We start from the raw sequence: 6,000 nt of genomic DNA on the forward strand, positions 1-6,000 counted from the left end.
GTAACTGCGTGTTTATATGTAAGCGTGTAAAACCTGAAGATTGAGACAAAATACTGTTAATCTGACTATCTGCCATTCTGCAATTCCTCTCATGTAAGCAATAACGTGCACACAGCGTGACGTGAAAAAAAGGCACATACCTTTGACGTTGCCTGACGAACTCTGTATTCCTCGTCCACACGTAAACGCAAAAAATGAGTTTTAAAAAATCTCAGTTTTCGGTGATTTCAAACGCCGTTTACGTGGGCGCGAACATTTTTCTGTAAAACAAAGGGGAGGCCCAGCAAAAAAAGTTTGGGAACCACTGACTTAAACGATGACTCCATGGGCTCAGTCATTAATCTGCAGTCTTACTGAGTCCAATTTGGAAATTATTCACAAGACACTAGCTAATTTGAGTGCAGTTGCACAGTTCAGATCCACCCCTCAGTGATCACACCTGAATTCAAAACACAAAGGTAAAGAACGCGAAAAGGTGACATCATAGTTTCCTATGATAACGACGTCTCTTTCGTACGTTCTGTGTGTACATGTGATCATTGTGAGCCAAAGGCTCAGACTACAGACTGTTTTCAATGCTGTTCATTTTTTTCTACTCCTTGACACAAGCTCTACTTGTGTGCTGTCCAGAATTTCTGTTTGCAAGGAGTAGCAAGTCAGAAGGAAGTTGGCTTAAAGCAGGAAGATATGGCCTTCTTTCAGATAGATGTTGCATGAAGGGCCAGTATAAGATAGTTTATGTGAATTATTTAATGGATAATATATATAGTAATTTAACGAAACATCTGCAAGCACACATGTAAAAATAGTATATAAGGCAAAAATGGAGTTCTGTTATTTAAGTTAAATTCTTCAAGTAGTCTTCAGGAAAAGTTTTCCAGGTTTCTTGAGGGACATTTAAAGCCATGTTTGGATGTTGGCTGCCTGTCGTTAGGGTTTTCCTTCCACCTCAAAGCCTCTTAATTGTGTGGCATCACAATATATTGTTTTTTATTCAGGTTTGAGTTCATTCCTAACTTACAGCTGTATCTTTTTAATTACGTAACTTATTCATTGTTTCTGTTTTTTGTTTTTGCTTTAATTTAAATTGAGCTATTTGAGCTAATTTTGTTATATTTTACTCAGCTTTTCCATTTTATGCAAAGTAAGTTTTCTTGATTGTTTGCATGCAAGTTTTTACTTTTATTGTATCTTTTTTGACTTACTTTATAACTATATTTTAGTTATTGTACTTTATTTTACCATTAATTGAGCTTTATTTTGTCTTCCTTGAAATTTGTTTCATTGTATTGTATTTTGTTGAATGTGATTTAATGTGGATGGTCCTCCTTAAGAAACAGAAGAGAGCATCTCTGCATGATGTTTATTTATAAGGTTCTTCTTTGAAAACGGCCCAATTATCTCTGCTCCCCTTTTACATTTAAATATAGTAGTTACAATATTAGGTCACAGGATATTAATAACATTAACTGTGCCTGTCATTCACACTGAGATTGGAGAAGTGTGTTGAAGTGAGTTTAAATCCTCCACTGTCTACAAATGGAATGAATGACAAATATACTTCCTCTGATTTCATTAAAACATTATAAAATATTATGTTTATCTATCTTTATGCTGTCTGTACATTTGGTCTGGATTGAAATGAGAGAGAGTGTTTTTTGTGCAAGTCTCTTTTGAAAAAGAGATGTGGACCTTAATGACACTATTGTACTTTAAATAACGGTAAATTACAGAACTCTTTCCTGTCCAGGAAATTGTTGTGAATCATTATTAGAGACTTCCTTCCTAAGAAGCCGGAAGATCTCATGTAAGGTGCAAATTTGAGGACTCCTCACAGTAATTGCATAACATCAGGCCACGTGTAGTTAAAGCTAATGGACAGGACAGAGTGGGAGCTATTATCACAGAAACCCATTCACAGCTGAAACCCTGGGGAACACCCCCTGCTTCATCAGTCCATTCATCCTGTTATCCTCAGGGAGATGTCCAAAGATCATCTGCCATCTGTATGACGTAAGGCACTCTGTGTCTTAAACTCAGGATCATAAGGCCATCACTGCTACAGGCCTGCTGGATAACAGCTTGACTACATCTGTCGCAATACAGACAGTAAGACCGGAAATCATCTGCTGCTCAAAGGGGAAAAAACATATTACACATTTTGGGAAATTGGTTTTATTGTAGTTCATGCGCAGAGTTCAAAAAGTGAAATATGAAGATTAAGGTCCTTTAAGGTACAAGAAAAAAAAAAACCTCAACTGATCTGAGAGCCCAAGATGTACATCTGTTTCCTGACATAATGACATACAGGCTGTAATCCTGACACCTCCATCCATCTAGCCCTGTAGCCTCTGTTTTCCACAGAGACACATGATAATTAGTCTCAGTTATCCTGAAAAAGCCTGCCTTTAAAACCCACAGATCAAACTGAGCATTCATATTTTAAGGCTGAGGTCACAACTGGATAGCCATATCAGTTTACGGGACAGATTCCCCCTCTGCAGGGCTCTAAGCCCTACACGTGCAGCTGCCTGGAACAGTATTTGGCATTTTTCAGCGATATTTTGCTGTGTGACATTATTACGATGGAAAGTTGAATATGATAGCTCTTGTCTTCAAGGCAATTCAGCCACTGGCACACTGAAATCCGTGGGTTTTTTTTAACCAAAAACTATATAAACGTGTCATCACTCTGATCTTCTCTTCTCTGTCTATCAAAATGTTTTTGGTTTAAAGGCACTTTTTGTAATTACCTACTGCACAATTTAACCAAATCTTCCATCACCAGGGGGTAGCAGTTTACCAGTTTTTCCATGTGTTTGGCTGTTTTTGTAACTTACCTTGATTTCCTGAAGAAAGCCTGCTTTTTCCAGGCCACCAGTATAAATAAGAACTACTTATGATGTACCATCCTATGGTTCAAACTGATACAACACAAAAATACGACTGCCACTTGTTTGGCACATTAGATGGTCACAAAATATCCATCTAGGTCTAGATGACTGCTAGCCCTCGAGCTGTAAAAATAGGGGACACCCTACCCTTCGCTGCAAAATACAGAGGTAGAGCAAAGGTAGGAAAACTGATTATCCCCTAGATCCCTTGGATTCTAGTAGCTCTAGTATCTCTTAAAGATATACTTTACTGATTAATCTCAGGTTTGACAGTCACAGCATTGAGACAATGCTTTTTTTTAAAGCCTTGTCATGATACAATCACAGTATGAACAACAACATGTTCTTCCAGGTGTTAAACTTTACTGTAACACCTGGAAGAACATTTGGCCCAACAGATGACTAAAACTCTCAGACCTGATGTAGGTCTCTGTAGTGCAAATCCAAATGACCTGCAGATCAAAGCTGACTTAATTAGTGAAACATCTTGACCCCCTTCAACAGGACTGACATTTGATTGATTTTGGTTATACTACTTTACAAAACCTTCTGATACTGATTTTAGACGGGAACTTTAGTAAACTGGTGATCAGATATGATAAGGATGATTGCCTCCTCTTAAAAGATGTGCTCTGGAAGTTTTGGACACTACCCACTAACTCTAATGACTTTTACTCACACTAAGTAGATTTGGTGATGTGTTTTGGTGTTTCTTTTGTTCCAGTGACAACTATTGAAAACAAGGCTGATTGATGAGCTTGATTTTTAATGGATTTGGATAATGGATCATGGAAAATTGTGTAAACCCAAAATATAATACATTTATTGTTAAGTAAAACCAGCATTCATATTACTGCACTGTGAAAGTGTGCAGTAATATGATGGAATTAGATCTCCAGTGATATTTAACACACCTTTTTAAAGATGTTTATGCATTTGTAAAAATTTCTGTATCCTTAAAGCCCAAACGTGTCTGTCCTTTCCCATGTTTATTCAAGCTCACCCCATTAAACGAATCTGCAAGTCAGCATTGAGGTCCAGAAAGAATGTGAAGCTTGGCGGCATCAGACCGCTCAGAATTTCAGCAATACAGATTTCACCCACAAGCAGATCATCCAAGAAGAGAGTAAAAAGTTTGGAGATTGTCCCCCAAACTTCCAGTCTAAACATCGCCCGAGATGGGCAGAGTTTTAACAAGTGCACCCTTCAAAGTGAGTCAGTGCTTATTCTCTCCTCTTATCCTCCAAGTCTGTGCGCCTCAGTTCAGTAATGGCAAAGTCAAACAAACAACCGGCCTGTGGCAGCACTGTTAGGGTTTCTGTGGGGTGCTAATAGGTTGGCAGCTGGTGTACTGAATGAGGTCTCTGGAACTGAAAGTGGAGTGAAGCACAAATAAACACAGGGGGCATTCATTTTCACAATTTATAGATTTTCAAATAAAAATCACGTGCTTCCTGAACTTTATCGACCTTTGGCGTTTTAAAGTCAAACCGAGGAAACAAAGGCTCCCATTGTGGCCTGAACAGCGGTGTGTATGAGCCAGGTGTGAAAAGGATTTTCTCCAGATCACTTTAAGCTCTGCTTGTATGGTCTGAATGCCGAGCAGGAAGTCACCTTATCCTCACAGTCAAAGAGCTGAATGTTTGTTGAACTGCAGATGCCTTTTCCTTCCATGGTCAATGCACTGTGATAGGCATTTAGATGGAGAGCAGAATGACATTTCATAGCTTATATTTATTTAAAAGAGAGCGAAGAAATAAACCAGATAAAGCTTTAATTCCATGGAGTATAACTAAAACATCCAGAACATGCATGAGCAAAGAAATCAAGTTGTAATAAACCAAAAAATACCCTTCATCTGGGTTTTACATGCTTTAAAAAAAGAGCCATAACCATGACTGGTCTGCTCATGGTTAGGGGAATTCATCTGTTGAGTCTTACATAACAGAAGCCTGCATTTTCCTGGTATTTCTGGTCATTTCATAAACAATAGTACATTTTATTCTGGAGAAAATTAAACCCCACTTTAAAAAATCTGATTAAAATCAAGGAATGAAGCGTTAAAGCTACTACAGAAAGGCAGAACTTTATTACATGCATGTTTTGGCAAGTAATTTTGTTTTGTGGAGACAAAACAAGTTATCTTGTTTCAGCTCTCAGAGATTGTTTTTGGCCACTGAGGAGCAACCCCTGAGCCAAAGCAGAACAGTGTAGTAGCAGCAAGGCGAGGACTCGATTATTTGCCTTCCCCAGTTATTTTTTTTACTGGTGTTCACTACATAGGTTTAGGGATTAATGGGTTTGTCCAGTGATTTTAAAACAAGAGTAAACTTGTATTTTCTCACAGGAAGAAACCAGAAGCCAGGCAATCTCTATATGTCCTCCACACACAAATATACAGAATGTGAATCCAAGGAATTAGATTTTTGGTGTAGGAAGTTTCTTATTTCCGTTTTTGCAGTGCACTTATAGTCCGAGTTCTTTTGACGAATCGTGTTTGAGTGGGCTTTGACTGCATACAGGTAAACTGGCACGGTCCGGGCAGGTTTGGGGTTTTTGTACTGTGTTTTTTTGTCTTTTGTTCTCTCTCAAAGTTACCAGTGTACCTGTGGATACACGTGCTAGTTCTTTTGCCATCGTGGTGATCACGTTTATTTCTTCCTCTGTGAATGTTTTCCTATCTTGCTAACTCAGAGTTTTTGTCTGCCTTTTAGTTCTCAGCCTCTCACCAACCAAAGAAATCTGATTGCCCCTTTATGGTCTCCTCTGCAGCGAGTTGTGCTTGCCAGCCAAAGTTTTGTTCTGGAATACGTCAAGTGTGATAACAAGATCTGCTTAGAGTAGTTTAGAGATTCTTCCTTACCCTCCTTGGTCCAAGCTAGCATTCCGTCTTACTCTCGTAGAGTTCCTGGTTCACTTCCTGCAGTAAATTGTAAATAAATCTTTTAAATTTGCTCCTGGTATGCTCAGTCTGAATTTAGAGTCAAAACATGACATCCATGTAGAAAGGAAAAGATTGCATTAGCCTGTTCCATCTACAAACCACTAGCTATTATCTGACAGTGATAAGCATTAATAGATTTAGAGTCACTCGTAAACAATGGTT

The sequence above is a fragment of the Neolamprologus brichardi genome, chromosome 7 (genome assembly GCF_056152115.1).
Source record: "Neolamprologus brichardi isolate AB-2024 chromosome 7, ASM5615211v1, whole genome shotgun sequence".
NCBI lineage: Eukaryota > Metazoa > Chordata > Actinopteri > Cichliformes > Cichlidae > Neolamprologus > Neolamprologus brichardi.